At 45.1% G+C, this 18,115-nt stretch overlaps 1 protein-coding gene across 2 annotated transcripts in view; it reads left to right on the forward strand.

The window, feature by feature from the left end:
• Positions 1–3,224: 3,224 nt before the first annotated feature.
• Positions 3,225–18,115, forward strand: part of FRS2 (fibroblast growth factor receptor substrate 2) — a 55,998-nt gene continuing 41,107 nt past the window's right edge. The window contains exon 1 of one of the 2 annotated variants that reach the window (XM_080576202.1): positions 3,225–3,384. The gene's annotated coding sequence lies outside the window, so the exon portion shown is untranslated. Of the gene's footprint in view, positions 3,385–3,633; positions 16,593–18,115 lie in introns of those variants that run through there. The other variant, XM_080576201.1, reaches the window with a different exon arrangement.

The following is an 18,115-nucleotide window of genomic DNA, read 5'->3' on the forward strand; positions in this document are numbered from 1 at the left end:
AAGACCATATAAAAAATGCCCAAGCAAACAATTTGAAATGTTTAGCTACTAAAATAGTTACTTTACAAGTTTTAGCTCTGAGCTAGCTGCTTATGGAGAAGCCTTACAGGTGGCATTGGCAGCAGCATCTCATTTTTAAAGGGAGAGAATATGAGCTACACTGAAATGACAGAGGAGGTCTCTGATTCCAAAGTTGAAGGAATTATTCAAAAGGAAATTTAGGAAGATCCAAAACAGAATTGAAGATGTCATCAAAGGATTTAAAGCAATGTAGGTTCATAATTTGCAGGCATCTGCAAGCAGCTGTGCAATCTTTGAAAGAATAGCAATCTTGACAGATATCTCAGTTTGGGATGACAAAAATGATTATATATATGACCAGCAACCAATATGACATGGATCAGAAAGATCTATGAAGTGAGAAAAAGAAGGAACGACGTGGCCAGTTAGAAATTCCCAACAGCAGTGAGACACAGCATGATCTTAAGGAGCTAGAAAAACTCAACTGGAGAATGATACCCAACAGCTGCAGAATACAGCAAAGTAGCAGTGTCTAAATACAGAATTGGTCTGCCAGAAAATCTGAGTGAGCTAGCTAAGATAACATTTCAGTAAATAGTGGAGATGGCCAGTAAACAGGTGAAAAATTTCATTGCTTCACCTCTGATTAAGCTGTAGAACTAGATCCTCAAAGAGATGCCGTGCTATCCATACCCAAAACAAACACTGACATGTAGTTTAAATACAGCCATTCACATGAGCGAATGCATGGTAAGAGCTAGAACCATAGAATCACAGGATCACGTTGCTTGGAAAAGACCTCTAAAATCATCTAGTCCAACCTTTAACCTAGCACTGCCGAGCCCACCATTAAACCATGTCACTAAGCTCTACTTCTACATGTTTTCTGAAGACCTCCAGGGATGGTCTACATCTACTACTTCCCTGGGCAGCCTGTTTGAATACTTCACAATCCTTTTAGTGAAGATTTTTTTCCTAATATTCAATCTAAACTTCCCCTGGTGCAACTTGAGGCCATTTCCTCTTGTCATACCTGTTGGTGCTTGGGAGAAGAGCTCAATCCCCACTTCGCTGTAGCCTCCTTTCAGGTAACTGTAGAATGCAATAAGGTCTCCCCTGAGCCTCCTTTTCTCCAGGCTAAACAATCCAGCTCCCTCAGCCCTTCCTCATAAGATTTGTTCTCTAGACTCTTCAGGAGCTTCGCTGCCCTCCTTGGGACACTCTCCAGCACCTCAATGTCCTTCTTGTAGTGAGGGGCCCAAAACTGAACATAGTACTCGAGGTGCAGCCTCACCAGAGCCGAGTACAAGGAGACAACCATCTCCCTGGTTCTGCTGGCCTCAGATATAAGCCAGGTTGCCGTTGGCCTTCTTGGCCACCTGGGCACACTGCTGGCTCATATTCAGATGGCTGTTGACCAATAACCCAGTTCCCTTTCTGCCAGGCAGCTTTCCAGCCACTCTTCCCCCAGCCTGTAGTGCTGCATGGGGTTGTTGTGCCCCAAGTGCAGGACCCAGCACTCGGCCATGTTGAACCTCGTAGATTGGCCTTGGGCCACCAGTCCAGTCTATCCAGATCCCTCTGCAGAGCCTTCCTACCCTCGAGCAGATCTCACTTGCACCCAACTTGTTGTCGTCCCCAAACTTACTGAGGGTACACTCAGTCCCCTCATCCAGATCATTGATAAGGACATTGAAGAGAAGTGGCCCCAGTGCTGAGCCCTGGGGGACACCACTTGTGACTGGCCTCCAGCTGACTCTAACTCCATTCACCTCTCTTTGCACTTTTCCTACCCCCCTTGACAGAATAGGGAAAAAAAAAAAAGACTCAAGAGTCCTGTGGAAACTTTGTTTATTGCTTATCCAGATGCAGCTGAGGGCTATGGAAAAATTGCAATGTAGAAATACTTAGCTGGATGTGGACTCACAGATTGAGATCAACAATTACGGCTGAAGAGACTTAAAGGCAATTCTGTGTAAAAGAGGACCTACAGGACACAAGCTGTGCTGCAGATGTCTGTCTTTAGACCAGCTCGTTGTTTCGTAGCCCATTAGATAGGCTACATTTATGAGATATACAAGCATACACAGTATGTTAGATGACCATGTTTGCTAGAGACTTCATGTTACATGACCCAACTATAGGAAGATCTTGTCTCCTCTGATCTCATCCACATCCACCCTTTCAGCTATCATTGTGTTTCTAGGACATGCAGTTGAAGAAAACCTCTGCATGAAGTTCAGCTTCTCCAGCTCTCACACAGCCCACAGGTTACATGGACACTGGGGACCGCTGCCATTCATTTGCTTCTGCTTCATCTGCTGTCAAGAGCAGGGACAAAAGGTGAGCAGCTAACACAGCAACATTTTCCATTCTCCCTGTGAAAGCCCTCAGATGACTGAAGCAGTCAAAACACAAGGTGCATGACTGCTAAGATGGTTGGATGTATGGGCTGAGCAGTTCTGTGAAGTGACCAGAAGCCAGGCATTGTTTGGTGAAGTCAGAAGTCAGAGTAAGAGCAGAGAAGTTGGACACAACAAGGGGGAAATGCTTCTGTCATGGAGCACAAGTTCTGTGAGGAGTGGCTGAGGGAACTGGGGTTGTTTAGTCTGGAGGAGGCTCAGGGGAGACCTCATTGTTCTCTGCAACTACCTGAAAGAAAGCTGTGGGGAGCTGGGGGTCGGCCTCTTCTCACAGGTAACTAGTGATAGGACTAGAGGGAATGACCTCAAGTTGTACCACGGGAGGTTCAGGTTGGAAATGAGGAGACATTTCTCCTCAGAAAGAGCAGTCAGGCACTGGGACGGGTTGCCCAGGGAGGTGGTGGAGTCACCGTCCCTGGGGGTGCTCGAGGGAAGGCTGGACGTGGTGCCTAGGGACACGGCTCAGTGGTGACAGTGGTGGCAGGGGGTGGTTGGACCACATGATCCTGGAGGGCTTTTCCAACCCTGATGACTCCGTGACATGCGATGGGGGCGCGTTAAGCACCGCTCGCTGGCTGCTCAACCTGCGACCCAACCGCTTCATCTGTGCGTGCGCGTGCTTAGACGTTAACTCCGCAGCCACCCCGGCCGGGGCGGCCTCACGGGCTGCGCCCCGTCCCGTCCCGTCCCGTCCCGTCCCTCCCGCCGCTGGGCGCCGCCGCGCAGGCCCCGCCGCCCCCTCCGCCACCCCCGGAAGGCGTCCGCGCCGTGCCCCGGAAGCGGTGGCGGGCAGAGTCCGGCCCAGCGCGAGGCCCTGCGGCTGCCGGGAGGCGCAGCCGTTACCGCCGCGGGACGCGGGGCCGCCCGCTCGCCCCTCAGCGCCGGCGGGGCCCGGCCCGGCCCGGCTCGGCTCGGCGCGGCGCGGCGGCGGCCGGCGGAGGTGGGTGCGGGCCCTCCCCTTGCCCCGGCTCCTCCTCGGGGGCCGCCTGCGGGGCGCGGGGCGAGCCCGGCGGCGGCGGCGGGTCCGGCCGGGGCGAGCTGTCAGCCCCCGGCCGCCAGCCAGGGGCCGGCCCCGGCGGCGGGGCTCGGCCGCGGGGAGCGGAGCCCGGGCCGCGCTCGCCCCGCTCCGCCCGCGGGGCTGGTGGGAGGGGTAGGGGGGGACCGGGGCGACCCGGGGGTGCCTGGGGAGCGGGGGTGCTGCCGCCGCTCGCTGGCCCCGCGGCTCGCTCCTCGTGATGGTCGGGATAATCGGGGTAATCGCGGGGAGAAGCCCTGAGGAGCGCTGGCGGGCGCCGGGCTGGAAATGCTGTGTGTAATACGCGCGGGGAAGGCGTGCAGCGGAGGTCGGGGTTGGAGTCCGAAAGTTGCCGGTGGTGGTTGGGTGCTAAAAGCGTTAGGGAAAGGTTTTTGGTCGCTGTATGGCTTCTGAGTCGTCTTTGAGGCTTGCGGGTTAAGGCGCTAGTGACGGAGCGGTATGTAGTGTCACGAGAAAAACTGTTTTGCCTTACCGGTGTTCGCAGTACCTCCGTATTATGACTCTGTCATTAACCCTGCACTCCCTGCTCCGCAATATGATTGCGTTTAGGGGAACGAAGGACCATTTTTTCTAAGGTTCACTGCTGGGTGAAAAGTGATTTGTTACGAAGACACCTGGGTTCAGACCCCATAAGCATCCTGCTTTCCTGCTGGGGTCAGCAGAACTGCCGGGGACGTTGTTTCATTACCTGTTTTTCTCAGCAAGTGCATCTGAAATGCACACCAGTCCACGCCTGCTTAAAAAGAAATGTGTGTTGGTATCAGCATGAACTGCCAGTTCAAGTCCAAAAATATGAACCGCGTTACAAAAGCAAAGTGATTAAGGACGTCATTTCTTGACCGAGAACCTCTGGGTTTATTTGCTTGCAGGTAAAGAATGCTTTGAAAACGCTCGGTGAAACAACATTCCAGCAGTTGTATTTATACCAGGTTAAATGGCTTCCCAGGGCTTTGCTCGCTTTCCAGTTCAATGTCTTGTCTTGAATGTTGGTGCTTAGTTGCAGTCAAATAAACTGGTCTCATTTCTGTGTAATTCTCGCACAGTAACTCTGTCTGCTCCTTCCTCGTGTGAGAAACTTCTGTTAAAGAGAAGTAGTGCAGCCTTTGTACAAAACGTTGTCTGAGGCAGTCTGTGGAAGAATCCAGCTTTGTAAGAAAAGGAGTTTTCGTAAACTGTCGAAGAATACAATATACGGCACTTGTGAAGACTGGTTTGAGGATCTGTCAATACAATTCTGCGCTTCAGCTGCCTGGTTCTTGATCTCTGAGGTTGATGTGCGATATGTCCCGTCTGCTAAATTAGTGTGTTTCTGTCCTCCGTTAAACTGGGTGAGCGTAAACAAAGATATTTACGTGCCATAGAAATTACTCCCTTTAAAATCTGATGTTGCAATAATAAATTGCGTCGGTTGAAAGTTAGCAACGTTATTTCTAACCACCGATCTGTACTACTGCTTACGATACTTTACTCTTCAAAAATTAGCTTGAAAGTAGCTGTATCCATGTTTATTAGGGGTGTAGTCCAGAACCCAAATCAGGTTTACTGCCTTCTGCGACTGTTGGCTCTTGCGGTGTAAGCGATGCAGCTCTCTGAATAGTGGTGAAATCCACTCCTGAGCCACTTTAGGACCACTTTAATCACCTGAACTGTTATTTAAATTTCTGGTAAACATTAAATTCCAGTTAAGATAATACTTGACGTGGCTGTATTGGGTTTATGGCATATATGTTCTTATTAAGCAAAAAGCCCAGGCCGATTTAATCAGTGCTGTTTAGAGGAACGTCTGGCGAAGGCACCGTTATTAGGTTAGCGTCGCTCCCGCTCTGTCTTCATTTCGCTAACCATGAAGAGTGGAGCCGGGAACGCCGTTACCGCTTCTGCCCGAGTAGGCTGCGGCTGCTTGGGCTTCTGAAAACGTGGTGACAACGCTCGGTCTTAAATCTGGCGTGAAAAATAATCCCGTTGAGCTGCTTTGGCGAGTTTAAATGTGAGCTGTGGTGGTGCACAGGCGTGTTTCCCGGCATCGCAAGCGGGTCAAAGTTGGGCTTTCTGCCTTCTGGCCTCCTGCCCGCTGTCCATCCCTTGGGGATGCCGATGTGGGGGGCTGAGCTGCCTGCGAGCCCTTGGGGCTGCTCGGGCCCCGTCTCGCCACGGACACCGTGGGACGTGAGCCGGGAACCAGCACCGCGGGCTCGGCGAGAGCGTATGGCAAAGCGGGGTGCTGCTGTTTGTTTGCGCCCTGCCTGCCGCTTCCTCCTCGGCGCGGGGCCGGGCCGAGGTGCGCAGGGAGCCGGGGAGGGGCAGGGTGAGGGGGAGGCCGGGTTCGCTGCACAAACACCTGGGCTGGCGGTGGGAGCGGGGTGCGGCCCTTGCTTTCGGTGACAGGGACGCGTCGTGCCGGTTTGAGGGGTGCTTGGTCCTGGCCTGGCTCAGCCAGGTCGCCTGGAGGGTTTGAGTGCATCTCTCGGTTACAGCTCACGGGCATAATTCACAGCTAAGACCCCTTAATCCATGGCAGCGTGTCGCTGATTTCGTTACGCACTCCAAAGGGATTTTGAGGGAAGAATCTGGCCATTTGTTTACTAATACCTCTTTTTTTTTTTGGTGTTTGCATTTGGTACCTATTGTTTTGTTTAGCGGTGCTTAATGGGAAAAATACGCTCCTGCTTATAACTGCAGTTCATCCGTCAAATTCTTGGAACAATGGATTTGTTCAGTGTGTATGTTGAGTTCTTAAAGAGTAACTTCAGAACAGACAGTTATCAGAGCATGTGCTAAGAAAACTGCAAGAGTAAGTAGGTTTAACAGCACCACCAACAAAAAAAACTGAAAGTTACGATGCTGACCTGAGACTTAATGCTGTTAACTTCAGACAGCGTCCTAGGAGGCAGCGCATGACTCCTCTGCTTAAATAACAGTGTGGTTTTCAAAGCCTGGCTTAAGGCTTTCAGGCTTTACTTAATGTTTCAGGATGTGGATAGGCATAGATGTTTGCAAAAAGCAATGAAAATTGTAGATGCTGCATCCCGCAGCCATTTGTCTCTTCTGCTAGGCCACCGATGATAGCACCGAACGATCCTTCGCAGCGAAGGAGCCGCTAGTTGGTGGTGCTGCCTGCCCTCGGCACAGCCGGCACGTAATGGCCAGCGTCAGCTCTGCCTTCAGCACCCGGGTGCCACGGGGAATTCCTCCTGACGTGGATGAATGAGCCCTTACGTGATCCCCGCCCCTGCAGGTCTGTAGGGGTGGTGGCCTCTCTGCCGGCTGGCGATGAGTAACCACGGGCAGTAGCTTCTGCTGGAAGAGCTCATCTGTCTACTGCTGGTCAGCCACGTTTTCCCAAACAAATTTACTGGCTTTTGCTTTGGCTGCTGCTGTGTAACGTTGTTCTTTCTGATTGAGGGGCTGTTGGCTGAAAACTGCTGTCCAGAGATGTGTCGTTTCATGCAGCTTACACAGATGATATTTCAGTCGTGCAGAAGTTGCCCAAGAGCATGCATAATATAGCAGACTTTGCATCTCTCGCTCTTAAGCATCTTTTTTTTTCTTTTTTTTTTTTTTTCCCCTTTGGTCGTCCCTTCTGCTACAGGTAAGCTTTCATTTCAGACTTGAACTGGTCACAAACGGGTGGTGATCTCTTCTCACGTACACGTGTGTATGTGCCTGTATGCGTGTGTGTACCTCACATATTCCCCAACACAGCGCGCTCTTCAGCTTCCTCCTTTCTGCTGCTTGGCTGGCAGCAATCGTGATACCCGGTTTAGTTCAGTCTTTATTACGGCCGATCTTCCTGGAGCCGTGTGATTCTCCAGGATTTCAGTCTTTCCCTCAAGCTTGAAATGACAACAAAAATAATTATCCCTTGGCTTTAATAAAAGAACTAATCACTTTTTTCCTGATGTTTATACAATAAAATTTCATGATTATTGCATGTTTGGGATCGGCTATATGCGTTCTTTTCTAATTAGTGGAAATGGCGTTATGATTACTGACTGTTCCCTTCTCTTCTTTTTGAATACTTTAATTTCATGGCTTTGTTCTCCTAAAACGCTCCCACATCCATATGTGGGGTAGTGAAGTTCTTGTCTCGTGAGCCGCGCTCAACCTGAGGCTGACTCGCAGGTGGCCAAGGATTATCCCCAGACCTTTTGCTGGGACCTCGGTTAACAAAGCCAGGCACCGTGTCTCTAGCCAGAAGAACAGGTTTCCTTCTCCGGGCTTCTCTTCGTTGGGATTTTGGCCCTGGCAGGGCTCAGTTGCTATTGCTGTCATTCCTATGGTGGCGATGGTTGCTGTAAACCACCGATCTGTCACTGTGTGCTGACTCAGTGGTGAAAAGCCGCTTTGATTTCCTGCCTTCTCAAGGATAAAACAGACCCTCTGTCCAGCGTGAGGTACCTGGACTCCTGTGTTCCTGGTGGGAGGTGCGGAACAGTGACTTGGAGCCGTTGGGTTGCCGGGCCCACCGATCTCCCGTGGCTGCCGCCAACAAGTTCAGCTGCATGGGACATCTTGCCCGATGGCGTTTCTTACCTCCACACCCATCGAGCAATCGTTTGTCAGGCAGATTTTCTTTGGATGGGATATTATGTGTGACACCTCACACAGTGTGCAGACGGGGACATTTCATCGTTACCCGAAGTCCGTCAGTAAAAATAATTGTAGCAACGCCGCACTGAGTATGTGGGCAGGGAAAGGGTATTCAACGGCAGAATATTAGATTAAGCTAGAAAGCTTTCGTAGACTTTTGTCCTCATACATGATACTTTTTTGTAGCAGTATGTAGTCACGTATTTCTGAGAGGGGATGTCTTGATTTCATGACAGGGCGGAGAGTTGACGGGTTTTGCTGTGCCTGAGCACACGGTGACATCCTCTCCCCGAATGGAGCTGTTGCAGCAGCAGCTTTAAAAGGGAAACTCCGGCTGTTTTGTGCCGAAATGCAAACTCTGCCCTACATACTAGCTTCGAGTGACAAACGAATGATCCGCCGCTAACTGTAGTCCATTTTGGTAGCAACGTGTCTTGTGCTGAGCTCTTCTGAAATGACAGCAGCAGCTTTTTGCTCGCTTGCACGGCCGAGCAGAACAGAGCTGGCTGTGCGGCAGTTATCCTCCAGACGGCTAAATTTTTCAGTCTATTTATGAGTATCAACAAACACTTTGTGCATACTTTTGCCGTGCGTTGAATGCTTCTATTTTCCTTTAATTTAGCTTAAAACTAGTAATGGAATTCCTGAGGTTTTGAAAGGAATAGCTCTTGGCAAGCCTCGAGTTTTGAAACCAAAGGCAAATTAAGATACCAGGCAAACCCAGGGAGGGCTACTACTTCAGGGAAGCATGTTAAGATTCTTCCGACATCTTGGAGACTGTTTGCTGTATTTATGTTTAAAATATATATGTGTATCTTTGAATTACTCCTGTGGAGCGTAGTTGTTGTTGTTGTTTTGTTTAATACTTAAAAAAAGATAATACTGAAACTCAAGTGGAGGTTGTTTTTTTTTCCCTTGACACCGTTGAAGAGGTTTAGCCTCCTCAGCCAGCCATTAGAAGCAGAGCGTAGAATACTCCTTTTAGGTTTTTCTTTGTATCTGACTGTATTTTTCAGTAATTCAAACAGTGATTGAAGCATGTAATTGGACTACAGGTTTTATGCTAACTCAAACATGCTTTTCCTTCCAAGTGACCACAATAAGTGTAACTGAAATAGTTATCATGCATCTGTCAGGTAGTACAATGTGCAGCCGGGACGTTTATTTACATTTTCAAAGTGTTGCCGAGCTTTTTACAAAGCGCACAGCTAAGCGTTGCTTTCCTTCGGTGGGAATAAGCCCATTTGCACCGTAGGGAAACGTAGGCATCTGTGGGGCTGCTCGCTGCTCGTAGCCTGTTCCCAGTAATCCCGAGGTGTGCCGTGCTTGTAGAGAACTGCTGTGCTACCTCCTTTATTGAGGTTGCTGCGTTTCTTTTTGGAGTTTCGCCGCTCTGCGTGCCTTCATTCAGCCCTACGTTTCCTTGCAGTGTCTCTTATTATCATAAACATTTTGAATGTCTTGGAGCTCATTATCATCTCTCTCAGATTTAACTCGTTTGCTCTCCATTTGCAATGCTGCTGACAGCACTATAATCCTCTGTCGCCCGGGGCAGTAATTTGGGAGTAGCCCTCTTTTTTTCTCTTCTCCTTGAATCCACAGTCATGTTTTATTCATATCCTCCTTCTTCCTTGTCCAAACAACATTTCCAAGATCACATTTTCTTTTTCAGTCTTTACAAATAAAGTTTAGGCCTGTGTCTGTCATCTGGAGTACTTCAAGTACCTCCTCCCTCCCCTCCTGATATTCATATCTCTGCGATCTGCTTAAAATATGGCTGGGAAGATTTTTCAGTAGTCTGCTTGACTGCTGGCTTCCCTCATCAACTTCACGTTCATTGTCTTTGAGTCCGAAAAATCCGCATCTTGAATTTCCACAATGTGCTCTTCTTTCGCCCTGCTACTCGTGGTGCTCCAGTCTGTCCTTTTTTCCTCTACCACTGCACTTGTGTTTCAGGTCAGATGCTTCTTTTTGATTTAGGAAACTTCCGAGTGTTACCATATGATATATGGTGACCCTACTACATGAGAAAATCATTGCACATCTGACTTTTCTTCATGTCGTTAGGTATTGTGCTCTGCTTATACAGATGAACTGCATTTTTATCTAACGAAGCGGACGAGGATGCATGCAATCTTTTTTTTTTTTTAATAGAGACCTGTGAAAATTATTTTTCTGTGTCTTCCCAATTTGGTTCACTTGTCTGATGACTGTACTTCCTTATTCTGGAATAAGAGAGGAGCACTGGTGACGCGCCTTAAGCTTTGTTGTGTGAGTACAATGTCAGGTGTTGTGAACTTTTATTACTCTGTGATTGCAGTTAGTAAAGACGTTTTGTTGTACTTGTTAAGTTTATTGGGTGAGACAAATCTGACTAGTAGTCTGTAAATGATACACTAATTGAATTAAACTAGCAATAAAAATAGCATTAAATGCTATGTCTTATTGCAGAACTAAAGCTAATATTAACAGAGGTAATACTTCTTTTTCTTTTTGACTATGCGAAACCAGTTGACTCTTAAGTATTTTTCATGTCTCATGAAGTATTGGGCCACAACGTTTTTGCATCAGTGACTTGTGATTTATTTATTGAATGTTTAAACTTTGTTTTCAATTATAATGATTACAGTAGTTGTAATATTTAGCTTGCTGTACCTGTTTTAGGAATGTTTGAGGATAGCGGAATGAAATTGTCATGACCTCTTCTGAGTCATAGCAGCTGCCTTGTGTTTCATTCTCCTGAAACCTACTACATAGGCTTCAGTGCCTTGAGATTGAGAGCGCAGGGTACGTATTGCTCATCAGTTGGTACAGCAGTGAATGTGAAAGGACTTGAGTAGTTCTAGTTTTAGTGTTAATTTTAGAATCATAGAAACACAAGGTTGGAAAGGACCTACAAGATCATCTAGTCCAACTGTCCTCCTATCACCAATATTACCCACTAATCTACTAAATCGTATCTCGTAGCACCTCGTCCAGGCGCTTCATGAACGCTGCGAGGGACGGTGACTCCACCACCTCCCTGGGCAACCCGTTCCAGTGCCTGACCCCTCTTTTATTAGGTGTACCAGCAGTAATGCCAAAGCAAGCTGAATGGTTCGCATCATTCGTGTGGTGTTTGTGCGGCTAGGCTGGAGATAGCCTTAGTCTTAGCTGACTGGCCCCTACTTTAAGGCTCTTAAAAGCATTTAATCGGCAAATGTTTGGATGCTCTGTTTGAATGTGAATGCCTATTTTCTTATCTTTCTGATAGTCTCTTCATTTGCTGCGTGTGTTGTAGCCTACAGTGTTCAGTTTCTGAGGGAGCATTCTCTACTTGCAGTTTGGCTGGGAAGGATGCCATTACATTTATCTTTGTTACTAAAAGGCATTTGACTAAGTTTAGATCTTAAAAAGCAATGAACAAGCTAATATTCTATACAACGTTGTCTAATAAATTACTCTCTAAACTTGAAATTTATGCTCTTTATTTAGTGTTCTTATAATAACATTTTTAGGCCCATGGAGACGTCTTTAGTAATACATGCTAGTCAGGCAGTCCTGCACCTCTAGAGAATGCCTCGTTCTTAATTGCTGGGCTAGAAAAGAATGTATGCGGGAAGGGTAAAAGGGAATATACTACATCGGCTTCAATCAAATTATTATTATCATTTTTCTTCTTTTTCTCCTCATCCTTTTTTAGGTAGACAGCTAGATAGGTAAACCTTTCTTACCCAGTGCTTACATTCCCCCTTCACCAAGTTCCAGAACCTGTTTTGAAAACAGAGGTGGGGAAAGCGTTTTCAGGTTGTCTTCTAGGTCTTCAGTTCTGGAGCAATGTTTGTTTTGTCTTAGAGGCACAGCGTATGCCAGAAACTCAGATAAGCTTCTAGTTTCTGTAAGACTCTTCAGGTTTAAGTGTATATTATGACTGTTATTTTCAGATACTTATAGCCACTTAGGGTCTTGAAATATTTCTGCTAGTAAAGGGCGACGAGCTGCCCTTCAAAATCTAAAGTTTAAGTTATTTGTCTAGGATTTTCTGTGCCTACAGTGAATGTGGATCATCTGAGCTTCAGAAATGTGTTTTCTTTTACTGTGACTTTTGTCCATAAATGTCAGTATGTTTGCTTACTAAATATTTATTTCTTCCTGCTTTAGAGTTCCTTGTTCTGCAGAGTCCCTCAAAATTGGTCCCGTACAGCACAGCTTCATGTGTCTGCTAAATTTAAATTTATTTCTCTTGAAGAGTTTGTATTTGTGAAGTCACCTGTAATCTATAGTTCTGTTTGTTAAATGGATGTAATTCACTAACTTTAAATGGAGTGTTTTTAAAATAGTTTAATATAAAAGTAAAAAGTAGCTTAGTATTGTTAGTTGCATGGAACTTAAAAGGGAACCAAACCTTCGTGAGAGTTTGGTTTGTGCCAGTACCATATCCATTTAGCGTTTTCTGAGAGCTCTTCATTGTTGACGTTAAAATAAATCGATCACATTTATGCTGCAGCCTGTCCCCTATTGTGCCTCCCCCTCCAAGGACATAAATGTCTCTGTCTTACCCTGGGGCTCAGCCTAAGGCAGGTTTTCGTTGTTTGTGTCCCAGTTTAAATATTTGTAAGTTTTAGGGCTCACAAATACAGGCATGTAAAAAGCTAATTGACAAGCAGTTGATAAATCAAATTTCATGTTCACGTCACCTCTGAGAGCCTCCAGTACTCTTACCTATTGATGTGTAAATTGGAGCACAGTTTTGAGTTACTCTTTATTTATTTAGATTCTGATTCATGTAAGATTTTGCTGGGTGTTTTGACTTCTCGCTGAACCCCAGGCGACAAAACTTAGCAAGGGATGTAGGAAAAATAAGGTGCAACTTAAGCATATGCCAATCATTCTGTAATTCACTGCTCGTAAACTCTCCCTTGGGAATGAAGGCGAGCCAGGTTACAGGTGAATTCCTCGTAGCGTGGAGTAGGAAGATGTCAGAGGAGGAGTAAACCTGTGCAGCCGAGACTTTCAGGAACGAAGCACTTCATGATAAGTACTGCATTCTGGGGAAAGTTCTAAATAAAATAATTAAATGTTGACGAGGCTTACGCTAATAAATAGTGGGATATTACCCAGGTGTTGGGCGGTGCGTCCGACTGCCGCCGCACTGCTTGCGGGATGCCTGGTCACGGAGGAGCGACGGGTGGGTTGGCTCTGGCGCTGCCTGGCAGAGCGGGCAGAGCGTTACGGGTTGTGCGTTGCCTTTTCATGAAACTTTCTGCCATGAGCATAAGTTTTTAGCACCAGACCGAATGCAATATTGTACATGGAATATGCAGTTTGCAACTTCTGTGCTAGAGAAAGAGCATTTGTTTCCCCAGTCTACGTATTGAGTTGGTAGTTATTCCGAAATTAACTAAACATTTTTATGAACTGCTGTAGTGCTAGATTGCATAGAGTTCTCGAAATATTTCACGAAAATAAGCGTATTCGAAGTAAGACCTATTTTCTAATCCTGCTGTCAGATGTCAAAATGTCTGAAAGAGGCAGACTGCGTTTTTTCGTGTTGCTTTCCAATGCCCTACATAAGAGTTTGTGACCTAGATGTGTTGGTTTTTTTCTTCTAGTCGAGTTACGCAAGTTAACATGGCTTTTGTTGTTGATAATTAGCTAAAATTATTGGGGGGGATGGGGAAGGGACAGCCACTGTTCATTCTTTCATGGAAAGAAAATCTTCAGCTCTCTTCTGTCATTTGGGTGTATTCAGCTTTAGGTTCTCCTCCATCATTAGTGTGTAGAAATGCTAGCTTCCAGATTGTCAAAAATTGGACACAGCCCAGGAGCTGAAAAGAATGTAAACTTTTGTATAATGAATTATATGAAACTTCCCTGTCAGCTAAGGAGGAGTAAGTGAAATACCGTACTAATGAGGTTTGAAAGTAGTTAGATTTTAGATTTGTTGCATATGATACGTTATTTCTCAAGTGCGCTGTACCAAGGAAGTGTAGCTTCAGAAATGTGTTTCTGTTCTTCACTTCAGAACAGAAAACAAAATAAATAAATAAAAAGAATGCTTGAAAGGACGGAATAATAAAGTCAAATGGTTTATGATGAACAGTAGAAGTATTTTTGTATATTACTTCAAATAGTAAACGTTGTGTGTCAGCTGTTAGTGATTTGAGAGAGAATTTGCTTTATATGTATACAAATATATGCGTGCTCTATAATAATAATAACAAATATATACATACTTTACATGTATAAATTCCAATACCAAACAGAATTTTCGTGAGGCCAGATCGTTGGTTACCTATCATTATGAATGGGCTATTTTGAGGTGGGTGATTTTATGATTTTTTTTATAACTTCAGGGATATTATACAAAGAAGCATTTAAAAATAAGGTGAGAAAGAATAAGGGGGTGTCTTCTTTAGCATGTGAGCCTGTATTTGTAAATAGAATGTAACTAAAACTGTCACCAAAATGTTTGATGTTGAATTTTGTATGTTAAAAGCTAAACTCTTGCCAAGTTCCTCACAGGCTAACCCTAAAAAACAAACTGTATTTAAATTTTCTTTGGGTTTCAAATCTGCATTTGTGAATATATCACTTTTAAGCTACTGGCGGGACTAAAAATGTTGAATAGAGATTTGGTAAAAATCCTGGAGACTGAGTCGCCGAGATGGTTTTGCCCTATGCTAAAATCCCATCACATTTTCTTTTCAAGCTGAGATGTGGAGAAGAAAACTCCGTAAGAAGAGGAATCTTTAGGCTGTGTAATTTGGGACTGTGGAGTTCTACTTTTAAAGTTACTTTTATAGAAATTCAATTTTTTACAGAGGTTTAAACTTTTGTGGTGGTGCAGATACAAAGTGAGTAAGTAGATCATTCCCACTCTCCTCTAAGTATGTTTTTAAGTTTGAATGGCACAGTTTTGTCCAGCTGCTCCACAGCTGGGTGAAGTGTTAATAGTTAAACCGGATGTCAGCACTTCTTTTTTATTTTAACTCAAAAGTAGTGACATGATAGCTTGAAGCAGCCGGTGCCCTTTTTTTCTTCTGTTTGCCTTACACAACCATCATGTACACAGATGATCAAACTGTTTGTAAATCATTTTACAGTATGCCTTACAGATTTTTGTTCGCTTGCTTTAAATGGCAAAAATCTTGCTGTGAACTGCAGCAATTAGCAGCTGGTTTGAGTGTCAGTGGTTCAGTGCTTGTCTCCTGAGTAGGGTAGGGCTGGCACCTCCTGAGGTTAGGGAATTTATACATCAGCTCCTTCCTTGGAAATGTTGTTTGCTGCTTCCCAGAACTTCTTTTTAGTTCCAGGAAAAGTGTAAATGCTTCCCTATAAAAGTGTGCGATGATGTATCGGTCAGCCTGCACCTTATGTTACGAATTACACTGGGGGGTTTTGTGGTGTTCCGGAATTTTTCGTGCAGATTTTGTGTGTTATTTATACATATATCTTAGTGCTTTTTTTTGGTCTTTTACTAACTAAGCTACTGTTGGCCCAAAAGATGTGTTTCATCTAAGGTGGTATGTCACTATTAATGGTATAAATCTGTAGTAGTGACGTGACATTGCACGTGGAATTAAACTTGCCAAAAGTGTCATCGCTGGTGATTCTCGGAGAAACTCTCAAATGAGTTCTGAGGATCTTGTGATTACTTCTTGTTCCCTGGGCTATCTGGTGGCCGGTAGGAAAGTCCAGATGTGCCAGAGATTAAAGAAATCAGCTATCACTTCAGTACATCCGTTGCAAAAATTAGTAGAATTGACACACCCATACAAATTTGTTCTACCCAGTTTGACCCTAGTTTAGTGGATATAATAATAATAAAAAAACACTGTAGCACCTCAGCAGCCAAGAACTAATGTTTTTTAGGTTGAATAAAAAAAAAAAACACAACATACCATGGGGGTAGGACTGTTAGAATGTGGAAAGTTAATGAAGTTGATGTGCTCGTGATCCCTGTTTGGTGTTTGCAAGCTTCTGCAAGAGTTGTGTGGCTGTATGGAACCAGTTGTTCAGCTGATGCTCTTCAGGGTGACTTCACTGCATTCGATCAAGATCATGGCGAAGTAATTAATTGTTACAGAAGAGTTTGTGGGATGTGCTAAGAGCCGTTCAGTAACAACCCTTGTGGGGACAGGCGTATAGCTGAGTTGCTTCTGGTCGGAGTTTCAGTGCCGTACCTAAAGCACACCCGGGGCTTGTCTGCAGGGCAGAGTGAGTGGTCAGGAAGCTGGCGTATGAATTACAGCCTACCTCTGAGAGCCTGCGCAGCAAGAATTAGCACAGGCTGATCAGTGTATTGGTGCAAATTCACACTCTAATAGCGTGCTAGTCAAGCTTACTGGGTATTTTGAGTTGTTAAATCATTAATGTGCTTCCTTGCAGTTCCTTCCATCATTACAGACTTTCAATCAAGTGGACAGTGGACCATCATGCTACTGAACAGAATCCTGGAGGCAATAAAAGCAGATAACATTACGTGTGTGCATTATGGACAAAGAAGTTGAATGTACTTTGGCGGTGATTGGTGTGAAGAGGTATTGGAACAGGCGATTTGAAAGGGAAGGGTGGATTTCCTTGCGAGGGCAGACGTGTACCCTGGGAGAAGCCCAAGACTTCCCTTTGGAAGCATCATTCCTCTTGCTGCTGCCGCAGTACGGTGGTGAGGTCGCTCTTGTGACTGCAGCACAGACAGGGATGCTCTGGAACTTAGCCTGGGGGGAAATGAAGAAGAAACCAGGGAACTCCATGAAGTCAGGGGAAGAAACTTCAGAGAAGAGGAGGAATCACTTGAAAGGAAAATCAGAGCTAGTGTGATGGAGCAGAGGGTACAAAGGCAGATTGTGATTTAAATTAAAATACAATTTGTAAAGGTTGCTAGTTTACTTCTGCCTCCTGTTCCATAAAATGCGAAGCTTCTGAAGTGAACATTTTGTATTTCACCGGCATCTTCCTGATTGCAGATAACATAATGAGTTTTCCTTCTGCACAGTTCCAAATGATCCATCTGTCCTGAAAGACGTGTCTAGAAGCTGGTTATGACCTACAGGAGTTAATGTATTTTGGGTGATAACAAAGGTGCTTGATCAGCTTCCGCCCTTATATCTGGGAGTGCAATTTGAAATAAGGGAAACTTTTGATCACAGAAGGAGGTACATCAGAAAACATAATCTGGCGTGCCGTGAGGAGTTAGATGCTGAAGAGCAAGCTTCCTCCATTTGCAAGTTTTGGGTTGAGAATAACATTTAGCAGCTATTTATAAACTTAAGCTTTTTGCTACCTACAGGGAAGCAAATTGCTTGAGTTAACCGAGGCTTTAAAACACAAAATGTAACTTTATTCCATGGTACAGAAAGGACTTAGTTGCTTTAGAGCAGCTGCACACTAGGATTAATCTTTCGCTCCTCGTTTCTTGTGAACTGAAATTCTCAGATTCTGCTCCTTCCGTCCCTTCTTGCCAATAAGCTAAAATCTTGGTGACCCTCCTGTCGATGGGGAGTTAGTCGCCGTTTCTGCTGTAGTAGCCGATTTGCATCAGTGTGCAGCACTGGGCAGGTTTCAGAGTTTGACACGAGCCCTGCTTGCAGCATACCACAGGCTTCCAGCCGCTGGCACAGCAGAAGCGGGGGATGAATGTACTCTGGCTGTGGTTCCGTGCTATATTATTTAAAAGTTTTCCAACTGTTTGTTTTCCCTTCTGCACTACGTTTTGCTGCCCTCTCACTTATGATGTTATGCATACATACATAACATACATACATACATATATGTATATATATGGTAACTTAAGTAACCTAAATTAAAAGTCCTCTTTCCTTGCAAAGAAACATCAGTGTACACGCTTTGCATAATGTTCTTGCTTCTCTAGTTATTTTCCAGATACTTGTTAAGCAATATTTATTTCTAAATTAAAAAAGATAATATTCTCTTACTGTAGTTTATGGGGTAATGTACAGAAATTGATCTGCACTTTTCAGCTAGTCAACGTAAATGAGTAAGTGATTTGAAGGAGCCTGGAGATGTCAGGTTCACAATCTTAGAAACACTAAGGATTAAATAA

The sequence above is a fragment of the Anser brachyrhynchus genome, assembly GCF_964034855.1.
Source record: "Anser brachyrhynchus genome assembly, chromosome: 1".
NCBI lineage: Eukaryota > Metazoa > Chordata > Aves > Anseriformes > Anatidae > Anser > Anser brachyrhynchus.